Source organism: Schistocerca nitens, chromosome 3 (assembly GCF_023898315.1).
Source record: "Schistocerca nitens isolate TAMUIC-IGC-003100 chromosome 3, iqSchNite1.1, whole genome shotgun sequence".
NCBI classification, from domain to species: Eukaryota; Metazoa; Arthropoda; class Insecta; order Orthoptera; family Acrididae; genus Schistocerca; species Schistocerca nitens.
This window is the reverse complement of record NC_064616.1, coordinates 619930945-619948460: the sequence shown is the minus strand read 5'-3', so window position 1 is coordinate 619948460 and position 17516 is coordinate 619930945. Positions and strand designations below refer to the sequence as shown.

Sequence of the window (17516 nt, the reverse complement as noted above, 5' to 3'; positions counted from 1 at the left end):
GGCACCACATGGGGGAGATTCAGTGGTGACAGCAGATTGAAGGCTTCCAAGTCTGCCTTGTTTAAAGCCCATCTGAGTAGGCATTCGTGGGCATGACACCGAGGGACTGACAGGAAGATGGGGAAGTGGTCACTACCCCACAGATCGTCATGTGCTTCTCCATGGAACTGCAAACCGAGCTATCAATGCCCAAATATGTGCCATGTGCCACACTGAAATGTGTCGCAGCACTTGTTTGTAAGAGGCAGACCATAAATTTTCGACCTCCCTACCTCAGCCAGTAAGCACGACGTCACCCCACAAGAGGTTACGCACATTAAAATCTCCCATAAGTAGGAAAGTTTTAAGGAGTTGATCAATCAGTGCAGCCAATACGTTCAGAGGTAATGCACCATATGGAGGAAAATATACATTGCAAACAGTTATTTCCTGCGTCATCCTTATGCTGACAGATACAGCTTCAAGAGGGGTTTGAAGTGGCACAGGTTCACTACATACTGAGTTCAGGACATAGACGCAACCTTCACCTGACACACTATTATAGTTGCTACAGTTCCTGTAATATCCCTTACAGCCGCAGAGGGTAGGGGTCCGCATTGCTGGGAACCAGGTTTCCTGGAGGGCAATGCGGAAAGCAGATGTAAAGCTTAACAGTTGCTGTTGCTCAAACAGGTGGTGGAAAAAAACCGCCACAGTTCCACTGGAGGATGACGCGATCGTGAGACTGGGAAGGCATGAAACACTCAATGAGGCAGTCTACACCTCAGGGTCACCTGCTACCACCAGACGAGTACCTGTGCAATCGACATCCATTGCGTGTACGGGTCCTGCGAGATTTTTTTTTTTTTTTTTTTTTTGTGGGGTTTAAGGGCGCTCAACTACTGAGGTCATTAGCGCCCAGTCACAATTGTTACAGCACATAGAATCTAGTAAAACTCAAGGGGATGGGGGGGGGGGGGGGGACACCAGAAAGTCCTTACAAAGATGCAGATAAAATAAGTAAAAGAGTTAGATGTCTTTGGACAAGCCAGTCAAAGTTATAAAATGAAGAACACAAGCAGCTGCTCGAGCGTCATCAGCTAAAATATCCGGTAAAGTAGATGGCAGGGACAGGACAACACGAGATTGACTAAAGCGGGGACACGACAATAAAACATGGCGCACTGTTAATGCTGGACTACAAGGGCACTGCGGGGCTGGGTCACCGGAAAGCAGGTAGCGGTGGCTAAACCGGCAATGCCCAATCCGCAACCTGGTCAGTAGGACCTCTTCTCGCCGAGATGGTCGGGAGGAGGTTGTCCAAGCAGTTGGGAACGGTTTTACTGCCCGGAGCTTGTTTTCTTGAAGGGATGACCAAGTATCCCACCACAACGACACAAGCCTCTTACAAACAACCCCACTAACGTCAGATGACGGGACACAATGGGAGGCTGGCCGAGGCAGGAGGACTGCAGCCTTGGCTGCAGCATCAGCAGCCTCATTCCCAGGCACTCCTAGATGTCCGGGGACCCACAGAAAGCTGACAGGAGAGCCATCATCAGCGAAAGAATGGAGGGACTGCTGGATCCGTTGCACCAAGGGATGGACCGGATAGGGAGCTCCAAGGCTCTGAAGAGCACTGAGTGAATCAGAGCAGAGTACATACGATAAATGGCAGTGGCGGCGGGCATACTGAACGGCCTGATGGAGAGCAAAAAGCTCGGCCGTAAAGCTGGAACATTGGTCGAGGAGTCGGTATTTAAAGGTGACGGACCCGACGACAAAGGCACAGTCGACACCATCGTCAGTTTTAGAGCCATCGGTGTAAATAAAGGTGTGACTGGCAAGTCGCGCACGAAGTTCGAAAAACCGTGAGCAATACACTGCAGCCGGAGTACACTCCTTCGGGAGCAAGCTGAGGTCGAGATAAATACGAACCGGAGCCTGGAGTCAAGGTGGTGTCGGGCTCTCACCCTCTCTGAAGGTGGTAGGGAGGGCAAAATCCAATTGTCGAAGCAGGCGACGGAAGCGGACTCCAGGGGGCAGCAGGGCAGACACATACAACCCGTACTGACGGTCAAGAGAATCGGCGAAGAAGGACTGATAAGAGGGGTGGTCGGGCATTGACAACAGCCGGCAGGCATACTGACACAGCAGTACGTCGCGCCAGTAGGTCAATGGTAATTCGGCAGCTTCAGCATAAAGACTCTCGACGGGACTAGTGTAGAAGGCTCCGGTCGCAAGACGTAACCCCCGATGGTGGATGGAGTTGAGACGGCGTAAGAGGGATGGCCGAGCAGACGAATAGACGAAGCTCCCATAATCCAGCTTCAATCAGACTATGGACCGATACAAGCGAAGCAGGACAGTGCGATCCGCTCCCCAAGATGAACCACTAAGAACTCTGACGACATTAAGGGAACGTGTACAATGGGCTGCCAAATAAGAGACGTGCGGAGACCGACAAAGTTTCCTGTCCAATGTGAGCCCTAGAAACTTATATGTTTCCACGAATGGGAGAACAACGGGACCGAGATGTAAGGATGGCAGAAGGAACGCTTTATATCGCCAAATGTTGATACAAACGGTCTTCTCTTCAGAGAACCGGAAGCCATTTGCCACGCTCCATGAGTATAGGCTGTCTAGACAACGCTGAAGGCAGTGCTCCAGGAGGCATGTTCTCTGGGTACTGCAGTAGATCGCGAAGTCATCGACAAAGAGAGAGCCTGAGACATTAGGTGGAATGCAATCCATAATTGGATTGATCGCGATGGCAAAAAGGGCTACGCTCAAGACGGAGCCCTGAGGCACTCCGTTCTCCTGGAGGAAGACGTCGGACAATACGGAAGCCACACGTACCCTAAACTTTCGATCTGTTAAAAAGGAATCAATAAAAAGGGGCAGGCGACTGCGTAGACCCCACCTGTACATAGTGCGGAGGATACCTCCTCTCCAACAGGTATCATAAGCCTTCTCCAAATCGAAGAACACTGCTACCGTTTGGCGCATTCGCAAAAAGTTGTTCATGATGAATGTCGTCAAGGTCACAAGGTGGTCAACAGCGGAGCGGCGGCGACGAAAGCCGCATTGAACATTGGTAAGTAGCCGTCGAGATTCAAGAATCCAGACTAACCGAGCATTAACCATGCGCTCCATCACCTTACAGACACAGCTTGTAAGAGAAATGCGGCGGTAACTAGAAGGAAGGTGTCTATCCTTCCCAGGTTTGGGTATAGGAACAACGACGGCGTCACGCCAACGCATGGGGACCTGACCTTCGGTCCAGACGCGATTGTAGGTACGAAGAAGGAAGCTTTTGCCCGCCAGAGAAAGGTGTGCCAGCATCTGAACGTGAATGGCATCTGGCCCCGGAGCAGAGGACCGGGACAGTGCAAGCGCACGTTCGAGTTCCCGCATAGTAAAGGGGCCATTATAAGTTTCCAGATTCAGCGAGTGGAAGGAAGGTCGCCGAGCCTCTTCTGCCTCTTTCCTGGGAAGGAAGGCAGGGTGGTAATGGACGGAGCTTGAAACCTCCGCGAAAAAGCGGCCGAAGGCGTTGGAGACAGCCACAGGATCAACAAGGACCTCATTACCTGAGGTCAGGCCAGGTACCGAGGAGTGGGCCTTAATGCCCGACAGCCAGCGCAGGCCACCCCAAACGACAGAAGAGGGAGTAAAACTGTTAAAGGAGCTGGTGAAAGAGGCCCAACAAGCTTTTTTGCTGTCTTTGATGACTCTACGGCATTGCGCACGGAGTCGTTTGTATCCAATACAATTCGCCAACGTAGGATGGCGACGAAAGGTGCGTAAGACACGTCGTCGAGCACGGATAGCGTCTCTACAAGCCTCATTCCACCAGGGGACGGAAATGTGACGTGAAGAAGAGGTAGTATGAGGAATGGAACGTTCGGCAGCATGGATGATAACAGCCGTGAGGTATTCGACCTGACTGTCACAACTGTGAAAATCGTGGTCCGGAAAGGTCGCCAGGGAGGAGTAAAGTCCCCAGTCAGCTTTCGGTATGTGTCAGCTCGAAAGACGTGGGGATGGGGTGTGGTGCAGGAGACGAACAACACAGGGGAAGTGGTCGATTGAATAGGTGTCAGAAAGGACATACCACTCGAATCGACAGGCAAGAGTGGTAGAATAGATCGAAAGGTACAAGTGGGAGTAGGTATGAGTAGAGTCTGAGAGGAAAGTCGGGGCGCCAGTATTGAGGCAGACAATATTGAGATGGTTGAAGACATCCGCCACGAGGGAGCCTCTTTGACAGGATGCAGGAGAGCCCCAAAGGGGATGATGGGCATTGAAGTCGCCAAACAATAAAAACGGCGGAGGAAGCTGAACAATCAGGTGCATCATGTCAGCCCGACTAACTGCGGATGACGATGGAGTGTAGACGGTACAAACGGAAAAAGTAAAGGCAGAAAGAGTAATACGGACAGCTATTGCTTGGAGTGGGGTGGTCAATGGGATGGGATGGTAATAGACATCGTCCCGAACGAGCAACATGACCCCACCATGAGCTGGAATACCGTCCACAGGGGTGAGGTCATACCGCTCCGAGGTATAGTGGGTAAAGGCAATACAGTCAGTTGGGCGCAACTTGGTTTCCTGGAGACCAAGGACGAGCGGACAGTGCAGGCGGAGGAGCAGTTGTAATTCCTCCCGATTAGATCAAATACCTCTTATGTTCCAATGTAACAAGGCCATCGCTAGTCAGAAAAAAGGGGGGAACGAGACAGGGGAAGAGCTGGTCACCTCGACGGCCGCGGAGGGCCAGGTTTCGAGGGAACAACGCTACAACCGGCGGGAGGCGGATCCTGTTCCATCGAGTCGTTGCCAGCTGCGGCCGCTGTCCCGGGTTGCGTAGGAGGGGCAGCATCATTTGCCGACGAGAGGCCAGCTGAGCACCTGGCAGCAGAGCGTCCCGGCGAAATTGAGGACGGCCGGGAGCAGCGACTCACGGATGGAGCGTCAGACGAAACGCGCCGGGGTGGAGAGGGGGATAGAGACTTCTTCTTGGAGGCCTTCTTGGAAGTCCTAGGAGGCACAGGGATGGTGGGCTGGACCCGAAGAAGGTCCTCACGCACAGGGTCCGTTTTGGAACGCCGGACCTCGGAAGCCGGGGTCCGGAACGTTTCCCCGATGGACGCCTGAGAATAGGATCGCTTCTCAGGCGGCGGGGAGGGGGGGGGAGGGGGAGGAGGAGGAGGAGGAGGAGGAGGAGGAGGAAGGTTGTCCCCTGGGGCAGAGGGGGTTGGGGCCGCGGGGGAGGAGGATTTGGAAGGGAGGGATTTGGGAACTGGAGGCATAGACCCCGGATGGGGGGAGGAGGTGGAGGGGGGACAGGATAGGGGTGAGGATACTGTGGAAGGAGTGGACACGACTGAGGCAAACGAAGTTGTCAACGTCATGGGATGGAGGCGGTCATACTTCTTCCTGGCCTCAGAATAAGAGAGACGATCCAAAGTTTTGAGTTCTTGAATCTTCTTCTCCTTCTGATACGTGGGGCAGTCTAAAGATCCAGGCGAGTGGATGCCAGGACAATTAACGCACCGAGGTGGTGGGGTGCATGTATGTTCCTCACGAAGAGGACACCCACAATTGCCACAAAGGGGTTCAGCCTCACACCGTGACGACATGTGCCCAAAGTGGAAACACCGAAAGCAGCGCATAGGAGGCGGGACGTAAGGTCGCACGTCGCACCGGTAGCACATCACCTTTACCTTCTCCTCGAAGGCGAGGATAAAGGCCCCGGTGTCGATGCGACGGTCTTTGGGGCCGCGCTGGACTCGCCGGACGAAATGCACGCCTCGGCGCTCCAGGTTGGCCCTGAGCTCCTCATCAGATTGCAGCAGGAGGTCCCGATGAAAAATAACCCCCTGCGTCCTATTCAGTGCCAGATGCGGGACAATGGACACTGGGATGTCCCCTAGTCGGTCGCACGCCTGGAGCGCCGCCGACTGTGTGGCGGAGGTGGTCTTTTTAAGAACGGACCCCGAACGCATTTTACTGAGAGCCTCGATTTCCCCGAAGATGTCCTCGATGTGCTGAACAAAGAACATGGGCTTGGAGGTGGCGAACGTCCCCCCATCGGTCCGAGAACAGACCAAATAGCGGGGGTTAAAGTGTCTTGTAAAAGGAAAGGGGAATGTATGTTGGTACGAACAAGTAGACATCCTGCAGTAGTTGCACACTACAAAACCTGCTCAAAATTACTAAGATGAGTTATTAAAAAGTCTAAGAACACGCAAATATTGTGGGATATCAGTTATTCCAACAACAGACTTAAGGCTATGTGGAATGTAGTGAAATGATAACGGGCCACAGAACAGGATAACAGTTCTACTGAACTGAACGGAAGGGCTATAAATGGTGAGTCACTGGTAGCAAATATATTTAATAATAATTTCTTAAATATAGTAGAAAGTAAAGAGAAAACTCACAGCATTCTGTTGAAAAAGCAACTCTCATAAAATTCAATTATATGAATGCATCACCAACTTCTCCTTATGAAATTATACATTCACTCAACAATAAAAGCACATCTCGGTTTGATGGGGTTTTCAATAGAGTGTTAAAGATTTTTTCCATGTAGTATGTCTTGTCTTATCTGAAATATGTATTACATCACTAACTTGGGGCATTTTTCCAGAGAGATTGAAATATGCTATTATCAAACCCCTCCAAGAAAGGTGACAGGAGTAAGAGATTTCAGAAGAGTTGCCCTACTGAGAATGCCATTAACAAGTTCACCCACCACATTTTACATTCACTAAATAAAATAGAACTGGTTGCTATTTTCTGCGACCTATATGAGGCATCTGACTATATGAATGACATAGGCTAGTATTCTCCTAGTTAACTAAAGTTTTGTGGGGTTGATGGTACAGCCAACTAATGTCATATTTAACCAAAAGTATGCAGCGAGTTGTACTTGGTAACTGAACTAACCCAATCTGGGGATGTAATTCTGACTGGGGAGAAATCAGGTATGCCCCCCCCCCCCCCCCATGCTCAATCTTAGGTCCACTATTGTTCCTCGTGTGTAAATGACATCCCATTTACTATACAGCAATTGGAATAGTTCTGCACATCTAGAGATTCTACACCAATAATAAGTGAAACACATGGTAATAATAAATGAAACACATGGCGAAGAAAAAATAAATACAGTGGAAAATTCAAAATTCTTAAGTTTCCACACTGATGAAAATTTGATCAGGAGAAAGCAAATTTTGGAACTCTTAACACAACTTACTTCAGCCACTTTTGCACTGTGAATCACACTGCAAAACTTGAGGGAGTGAGAAATCAGTACACTAACGTGTTTTACATACTTTCATTCAGTAATGTCACACGAAAGTCTTCGCTAGTCAAAACGTGGTGTAAAAATAATGTGTGGTGCTCACCCATGATCATCCTGTCAACATCTGTTTAAGGAGTTGGGCATTTTTGACTGCAGCTTCATGGTGTATATATTCCCCTATGAAGTTTTTAGTATGTAGCCCACTGCAGTTCAAAAGGAACAGTGACATACATAATTACAGTAACAAAACGAGAAATGACATTCATTATCCTACATTCAGGTAGTCTTTAGCATGAAAGAGGTGCACAATGCTACAACTAAAATTTTTGATCACTTAAGCCAGACAGCAAAGTAAAGTTTGAAAACAAACTGAAAAGGTCTCTCCTTGACAACGCCTTGTATTCCACAGAAGAATTTCTATTACTGTAATGTATAAAAGGTGGTGGGTAGGAATTACACCTACTAATTCTGATCTGTATATTTAACAAAACAAATCTTACAAATGTTCAGTATATAGCCATATTTACAAAATAATATGTGATGTGAATGTAAAATGACCCATTCCATATCATTAAGATATATCATATAAAATAAACCATGGAACACAAAACTAACCAACCACCTAACTACTCCAATGGGATAAGAACATTTCTGCCTTAGATGTGACAAACAGATGTGTGATGATTTCCAACTGCTAACACAAAGGAGCACATCTTTTCAATATAACTTCAGTCACCCTCTAGTTTGAGTATAAATGACTTTTAGGCATGAAATTAAATGTCATAGAGAAGGTAATGTCAGGTAAAAGTAGAGGTCTAAATAACATGCAACAACTTTCTGCTGGAACCACAGTACAAACACACATTCGTTGCCTGACATGGTATTGTTTTTCCCCTCTCTTCGTGTATCATCTAGCACAAAGTTTTATAGGGTGCCATGTAATTAAGAAGTTGAATATTAATTTTATTTGTACTGTCCATGGTAAGTTTCAAAATAATGACAACGATGTAACGGCACTCATATATCTGATCTAAATACTTTTACAATTAAGTACCATGTCATTTAGATGTTGTTCCCAAATGTGAAACTCCAAAACTGGTACGGGCGTCTAAAAAAACATGTAAACATCTCGAATTTAGAAATAACATCGCTCTTGGTTTGTCTTTTCATTACAGTAGGGAGTATAATACAAGTACGCACTCCCATAAAAATGTGATAAACAACTTACATAATTACGGAAATAACACGTGTTCGCCTCAAACAAAAAGTCATGCAGACGAACAACGTACTGTCACACCTCATTTAATAAAAACTTGTTACTTTCGACACTTCAAAACTAGAATCACAACATCACTTCGGATATGCCGCCTAAAGTGTTATCGCGAACTGCTGCCAACTGTAGTCTACAATACGAATTTCATTTAGCTCTACTATTTAAATTCCGAAGCGTCTCATTATCTCTGTAAATGTAAATATTATTTCATATTATGGGGACGAACCGTGTACAATATGTGTACGAATATGGAAAAGCAGTATTCCCAAAGAATACGTCATAGCACCTGTAACAGAAATCAATTTATAAACTATTTATTTTATTTTTGTTTTACGAAAATTTTGATAACTTGCTCTATTACATTTCATTATCGTATGTTTCGCACAAATAGGGACCAAAAACATCCGCATTTAGGTACTATATTAGCTTTTAGTGGTAGTCGGATGCGTCCTTGATGAAGGACTTATACTGGCTTTTTCATGAATTGAGTTAACAACCTAAAACTCACGATGTCCAGAAAGACATGAGCCTCAATTCTCCGAAATGTGAAGCCAGTGTTTCAAAAAATGAACTACCTCACTAGTTTACACCTAAGTTTTAACTGGAATAAGTTAGCTGTGTTATATGAAAAATAATTGCAATTGTTCATATTGTCCCTCAACGCTTTTCACTCCACACACCACACACACTTGCAAATGTTTCTAGGACCACGACCATGCTGACAAGCCTCTGTTACCTGTTTGTCTTCCCATCTCCCTGTGCGAGAAACTGAGTCAGCATCTCCTCATGATGAATGAGATGTTTAATTCAGAAAAATGGTTAGACATCCGGCATTATCAAATGGTTCTGAACATTATGGGACTTAACTCCTGAGGTCATCAGTCCTCTAGAACTTAGAACTACTTAAACCTAACTAACCTAAGGACATCACACACATCTATGCCCGACGCAGGATTCGAACATGAGACCGTAGCGGACAGCAAAAAGCATTACATTGTTACCATATATAATACGATATATTATAACGTGGCAGAGGTTGTCACTTTTTTATTAATGCCTACCCATTCCATATCATTAAGATATATCATATAAAATAAACCTTGGAACACAAAACTAACCAACCACCTAACTACTCCAATGGGATAAGAACTTTTCCGCCTTAGATGTGACAAACAGATGTGTGATGATTTCCAACTGAAAGAAGACTTTATCTGGAATTGCACTTCATTTAATTGTCATGTTACATGCCGCACCGATAAGTGGGCTTATCATACATCCGGGATTTGCTCGGGAGTCCTGGCTTTTTAGTGCTGCTCGGGGTAACGTTCAGGAATGCAAAAATGTCCGGTGTTTGAGAAATTTATGACTGCCAAGGTTTTTTTTTAAATCTTAGACCCACGTGTTCTACAAGATGTAGCTGGACATTCTCTTAAGGGCGTGCCTCTCTCGGCAAAGTATGCTTCTCAAACTGTGATGAATTATTTCTGACAAACTACATTTACAAATATAAATACAGTGGAGGAGTAGTTAAAATGGTTAACTGCTTGAAGTAAGGTATGTACAATGTGAATTAGGCTAAATGCCATAAATTATTGTCAATACTGATGTCAATTTACGAACTGAAATTACATGGTTTGACGAAGAAGAGAGTGTACAAGCTCTTAATGAAATTATAAAATATTCCACAAATACTTATGTCCTATTCGATAAACATAAGTTGTTGTTCAAGTTTTGAAAAAGTACTAGATACTACCGAATAGGAGTGGAAAGCAATTTTTTAGGCGTTTCAAAAGACTGATGTTTCATGTTGCAATATTTATAAAGTAGCTGAGTTTGAAATGACTTTGCTTGGGACATTTGCTCCAGCTGAAAGATTTTTTTTCAATGATAGGGAACATTTGGTCTGAGAAAAGGCGTAGCTGCCAGTATATGCTATTAAAGATCCCCTAAATGTTAAAATTAATATAAAACTTTCTTGTAGTGAATTTTGCGATCTAATTAAAACAAAAACAAACCATTTCTGAAAGAACTTATGTCTAGCAAAAAATATAAATGAACAAGTAAATTTTGATATTCTGGCAAACTGTTAGGACTTTCAACTAACGAAATTTCAAAAATATGTTCTCAGTTGGACTAAAAAATTATGGTAATATGTTCTGGGTCAGAGCCAAAAGATATGATTAGCCTACCAGTGCAATATGTTTAACGACACGAAGGACTCGTCTGCTGATAGTTTACATATTAATTTAGACAAGCATAAGACTTGAGTTTAATAATAATAGGACATACCGCTACCAGTATCAACTTTCTTCCACTACACAAACAGCATATTTCTAAATAACAAATTTTCCTCAATAAAAGCTTCTGCAGACTCTTTCCATTCATTTTTGTTATTTGTCAAGCATTTGATGTCCTCAAATAAGGTACATATCACACAGTAACATATTTTAAAGGTAATCTGCACGAATTTGTTGAAATAATATGGAACAAATCATTTCACTGGTTACAAATACACGATTTGTTTGAGTACGGTAACATGCTGTCCATTTGCAAGCTTAATTTAATAAGGATGAGCTAGTTATTCTTTTATACAAGGTACTCATTTGACTAGCAATATAGTTAAAATTGAAGTTTTCTTTCTTGCCGTACAGGCTATGAATTTTAAATTAAATATTCGTGTATACAGGAGATTATCTAGGAGAAATGCTCTTAGGCTAGATTGAAAATTAACTTTGCTGCTGCCGTGCATTTTGTTACTGGGCAACTGCTCAAAGACACCTGTGACTGGCTATTGAACTCCTTTCTGAGCCACTGGCAGTTTTAGTAACAAATAATCACGGTAATTTTTTCTTGTGATGTTGTAGCTGCGGATAGCAGTATGCTTCTCAAACTGTGATGAATTATTTCTGACAAACTACATTTACAAATATAAATACAGTGGAGGAGTAGTTAAAATGGTTAACTGCTTGAAGTAAGGTATGTACAATGTGAATTAGGCTAAATGCCATAAATTATTGTCAATACTCGTTTTACTGCTGACAACAATTTATTTTTAAATGATGAATTACACCCAAAAAGTGTGCCATAAGAAATTAATCAGTGCAAGTAAGCAATATATGTTACAGTATTAATTTTGTTTGCTTACAAAACTATCCATTATGCAAAGAATATAAGTCACTGAATTTAATGTTTGAGCAGATCACTAAAACGTTTCTTCCAGTTCAAATTTCATCAAACTGTTCACTCAAAAATTCTGAATATTCCACTCCATTTACAGTCTGCAGTTCATGTGCTGCATTAATTGTTGGAGATATTTTATTTGCTTACAGAATGGAATATTCTGTGTGGCCTTTTTTCAGTAAAGCAGATTTCATTTTTACAGAATAATTTAATAATTCTTTGAATAATTTTGTTAACCTGTAGCTATCTTTCTAACAGGACTAATTATTCACATTCAGATGCATGAGGAACAGAATTAAATCCAACACTGAACACAGTGGAACTCTTTTGTTGAGTCTTCACAGTCACCAAAGATCATTCGCCTTTCAGAAATGATGCATTTATCTGGACAACTCTTTGGCTTTTTTTTGTGTTACATCTGATTCAAACCAGTTGTTTCCAAACCATCAGTTCCTTATAGTCTGTCGTTAAACTCAGGAGCAAGCTAGTGACTTCCCACTCTGCCTACATTCTCCATAATTCCACCAATGCCAGGATGCTGCCAACATTTTTTACAAGTAATGTTCTTTTCCACCCAAGTTTCATCAATATAAATGAAGTTTCTGTCTCGTTCCCTTGATTTCCTCATGTGGATCATGTACCTACATCACCAGCCAATTATATCTGTTCTCTCTACCAGAATCTTTCGTATATTTACAGATCTTTTTCAGGTAAATCCCATTTCACACAGAGTCTTGTGTGAAACAACTTCCTGCCAAGGAAAATGGATATTTTGTTTTACGGCAGTAAGTCATTTCCGTAATGTGGGCTCCAGTTTTTTGTTTATGTTAAAGCCCTCCACCATTTGTTGAATGACCAATTTTGTGAAACTGTCTATAACATTGGGTTTCCTCCCAGAATTATTAGGTTCTCTTCGTGGCGATTCCAGCAAACCATGTGGTTTATTTTCACATTCTTTTTTTATGCATCCTATTGTTTGCATAAATTGCAGACCTATGATTGGGACTGGTAATATTGCCAGCAGTTCTTTTTGTGTCACCTCTTTAACACACGCTGTAATAACATTAGAGACGATTGAACGCTCGTTACTCCGCAAATACCTTCTCTTCTTCGTATTCTGTACATTTTCTTGCAAGCTAGGACAATTATCCATCTTTACCAGATACCGAAGTATATCAGTAAGCATACAAAGTAAACTGACTGATGCTGTAACTAATACCCCACGAACAAAATCGTCATATATCACTGCACGCCGATCTACACCACTAGAAAGTTGATGGGCAACTGATTTTGGGTGCCCCTGTAGGCCTGTGGCAGGGTGCTTGTCCCACAAAAAGCGTTGCTCGCTCTTGAGTTTACAGACTATACAACTTAAGCACTTCTGAGATGGAACCACCAGCAATAAAATCAAGTGTCAAAGAGATCAAAGATAATAGTGACAAAATTGTTCATTCCTTTCCCAGGTACAGTCATTTTTAATGAAGGGACAGGAATGTAATTTGTTTTTTATTATTTTGTAGTTTCGGATATCCTTATTTCTTCTTTACAGTGTTCCTCTATTTGCGACAAACATTTGTGATATCAGGTCACTTTTGATACGTTCTTAATTCTAGAACCCTATAATTTAGGAGAAATTAATCCTGATCAAACCACCTGGGTATCTCTAAAAGTGTACATAACTGTACCTTAATTTTCAATTTTTTTTGTGGCAAACTGTTTAACTCATTAAGTACCAGTGTCCTATTTTGAGGACAGAGCACATATTTATTTATAAATACACAATAAATCATTAATTTGCAACTATTACTGTTCTACGTCATTTGTTGGTGCTTTTTGTAACAAATGTATGCTTAGAGGAAATTAAAAGCAATAAATCCTACCATTAATTGATTATTGAATACTAAGGCACTCTTGTCGTTATTACTGGTATTTACTTTATCGACAATTTAGTAATATTTGAAATATGTGGCAAAGATCTTTTTGTGATTATTTGTAGGCAACAATGTGTGTTTTAAACTACTTGCATTGTTACCTCAATTGGAGTTATATTCATTGTTCTCCATTGTTATACAATTTGGTGTACTCGAAATAGGACACTGGGACTTGGTGTTATCATTTCAGTTATTTGTATTGCTGCACGTTCGAATATGAAACTCTGCTACTGCTGATGTACAGTACCAGATGGACAGAGGTATTTATACATTCCCTTTTCTATAGTTTGTGCTAATATATTATTCTTTCATTTCACTTTATTTTATTACATTTTATTTCGTTTTATTTTATATAGATTACAATGGCCTTCAGACGAGATAGATACGTCACTAACGAAGAAGTAGAAGAAATAATAAACAGTGACGCGTTCTATAATGCAGTGTCAGATGACCAGGACCACACTGATATCACCGTATGGCCTCCTGAAGTAGACTGTGTGACCAACGAAAAAGAAGGTATAGACGATCTTACTGGAACCATGGAAGCCTCAGATGTGCCAGGGGCTATTCAATTACATTATGTTGCATCAGAGAATAACGAAGAAAATGTATGCAAAACTTCACTGCCAAGTACATCCCAAGTTTCCAAAAGTAAATCGAAGAAGAGACGTCCTACTGATGAGAAAAGCAATTGGAAAAAGACATCTCCAGTTTATACAAAGCTGTCACAAACTAGTGAGCATGACATCAGCACAAAGAGAGAGGAATTGAAGTAAGAACTTTCTTCCTTGACTTCGAAGGAGATGTTTGAAGAACTGATGAACGAAAACATATACGACGGTTATTAGAGGGAAAAAATGGTACTGGGTCCTATTTACACGTATGCTGGAAATGACCCTCGTAAATGCCTGGCTCTTCTACAGACTAGTACATGGGAAAAATGCACTGGATTTACTGGATTTCAGACGTGCTGTTACAGTTACATACCTGAAATGGGACACTGGAAGACCGAATATTGGACGTCCAATGGAATACCCATCAAGTCAGTTGAGAGTGGTACCCGACATCAGGTTTTGATGGAATTGGTCATATGATTGACAAAAGAAGCACGCAAAGAAGCTAGGTAAGAGCTAAATGCAATGGGAAACCAAAAACATACTGTGTTAAATGCCGTGTAACACTGTGTGTGAAGTGTTTTGTACCATTTCACAAGAAATAAATAGTTAAGACTTGAATACAGTTTAGTGTGCTATCGATACTGTTAGATACCAGCGTCCTATTTTGAGGACGGCCATTATATCAGCATGTATAAATATTCTTTGGCTATTTTTGTACTTTTTGTGGTTCATAAACTACGTACATTATAATTAAGGAATAAAAAATTCAGTTTAAAAAAAATTAATTTGGGACTTAATGGGTTAACATAATGACAGACGCCATTTTGACAAAGTAAATGGCTGTAAGTCTTTATGTGGATTCTTCTTGTTCTAAGGATCGAGTCTGTCAACCAAGGTGTTGGTTGTGAAAGGGGAAATATACTTACAGTAAATTAAAGTGAGCAATAAATATAATGAAAATCACTAATTGATTTTTCAATTATAATCTTTTGTTTGATGTTGGATTCACAGTGCAAATAATTCATGATATTCAATTGTTGGTGAAGAAAGCTCTAATATGATTAGAGTGATAACATATGACACTATGGAATGGAAGTAAGTGAAATGGTCAGCGTCTTTATTTTTCTGTTACAGCATTAACATTGCAAATAATGACTTATTTATGTTTCATAAGTTCTATGGTGTGCTCATTCATAGTGAATATATTATGAAATTATTATTACAAGACTTAAATTGTATTAGTCTCTTGTCATACTTTATGCATACTGCAGGTTGAAACTTCTTAAAATGCGTCCATACCAGCTGCTCTCTGCTGCACAAACCTAAGAGAAGATTTTCTGTGCAATGTGGAATGACCAATGTGGAGAGCAAACTGTGATGCTCTGCACAACAATGAATAAGTTCTGCAGTGTGTCAGTACATCAAAGCAAACAGTTCGTTTGTGCGCAGATCTGTTTGAATGACGTTTCTTGTTTTCCATTATTGTAGATGCACATGAATGTGCACACTGAAGCATTGTTGCACACCTATGAACACTCTGCTCCTTTCTGCCCTGTTCTGCGACCCTCTGCACTGCCCTACATCGCACATCCGTGCACAGCGCAATCCTGCACAGGCCAGTGCGTCTGGGTGGGATGCAGTTTTACAGTCCCTGAACAGCATAAAGAAAGTCATGTCTAAGTTTAATGATGATGGTCATATGACAAAAAATTTATAAATATTCATGAAAATTTCATTAACACCCTTTACTAATATTATATTACATAATTTATAGGATCACTCAAATTGTCTACAACCAAAAGAAGTATACCATCTGGCAAAACCACTGATAAAAGGTCTTTAATATAGTTAAGGATAAATAAATGGGACATGTCTCCATATATTTCACTTTTTAGCTAATTATTACTGCAAACCAATGGCATTTATGCATGGAAGTAGCCTCAAGCCTCGCATAGTGCATTATGGTGTTTTGGGCACGGTGGATGGAAGTAGGTGACTGTGGGTGGCAAAAATTGTAATGCTAACTAATTAAGACTCGGTGCTAACAACAGAAATTGTGTGGGGTGAGCTCTGCCTAGACATCTCAGTATTTATTCACAGGAAAAAGATAACAAAGGAAAAACTGGTCATGAAAACTGTAATTCAGTTTCTGTTCAACATCTAAATGAGGAGTAATTAATATCTGTGTCTAATAATAAAGGACATGAAACTATATTGGAGGAAAATGCCCAAAGGTAAAAGCAACTTTTCTCGAGCTCGTGTAACATCTAAAAAACAAAAGGGGGCAGGACACAATGAAACCAATGAAGAAAGAGAAGCACGCCTAGCAGTGTTATGAAAAAAATTTCAGTAAAGAAGAAATAAAGTAACAGAAGAGCAACGTGAAAATATTAGTTGAGACAGGTCGGAGAAGAAAGCAGTCATATTGAAAAACAGGAAACAGATAGGACATTAATAAAAGTGACAAACAGAATATAGCAGCACAATTATTCAAGACATCTTCAAATGCCAATACACAAACAGGTAAGGATGTCACTGTCTTAAAAATGAGGCACTTCATTACAGTGCAACTACAAAATATAATGAATGTCCAATTATAGCAAGTGGGAGAATCGATAAATTATGTAAATATTGTAAGGCGAAAAAAATTAAAGGAGAAACACCAAGTACATGCTCTAATGATAAAATTACATTGCTGGCACTAATACCTTCCACCTGAATTCTTTGAATATATGAAAGGCTAAACACTGATATCGAAGGAGAAAAAAATATACTATTACTCACGCTTCCAAATCGTCATTTGGAGCAACAGCAAAACCGAGGATGAAGGATTTAATCTGGTGTTCAGAATCGAACGACAAGTGCATCATAGAATTGAGACGTTGTTACCATTTCCAAGCGTAACACCGAGGTTTTTACAAGTTTACTTCATTGGAAATGAAGATGATGAATCCGATCGGTGTTCTGTGAACATCACTTGATTGCATCGAGATGTAATTCAGGATCAACAACGTTTCCTACATAACAATAATGAACTGGTGTGAATGTTTAAAGAGCAAATCAAAAAATGGCAGCAGATAATTGCAGAATAGTAATTCTAGGTGATACGAGACTAAGAGGCGAGAATGGAAGATGGTTAAATGCACCTCAATCAAACGAACTAGTTGTAAAATTATAGGTAGTGAAATTAGTTATTGTGATATTGTGACACAGCGAAAGAGGAA

At 41.8% G+C, this 17516-nt stretch overlaps 1 protein-coding gene across 2 annotated transcripts in view; it reads right to left on the bottom strand.

Moving 5' to 3' along the window:
* Nucleotides 1-8650, bottom strand: part of LOC126248557 (uncharacterized) — a 309747-nt gene extending 301097 nt beyond the window's left edge. For both annotated transcript variants that reach the window (XM_049949644.1, XM_049949645.1), the window contains exon 1: nucleotides 8520-8650. The gene's annotated coding sequence lies outside the window, so the exon portion shown is untranslated. The remainder of the gene's footprint in view (nucleotides 1-8519) is intronic.
* Nucleotides 8651-17516: the final 8866 nt, after the last annotated feature.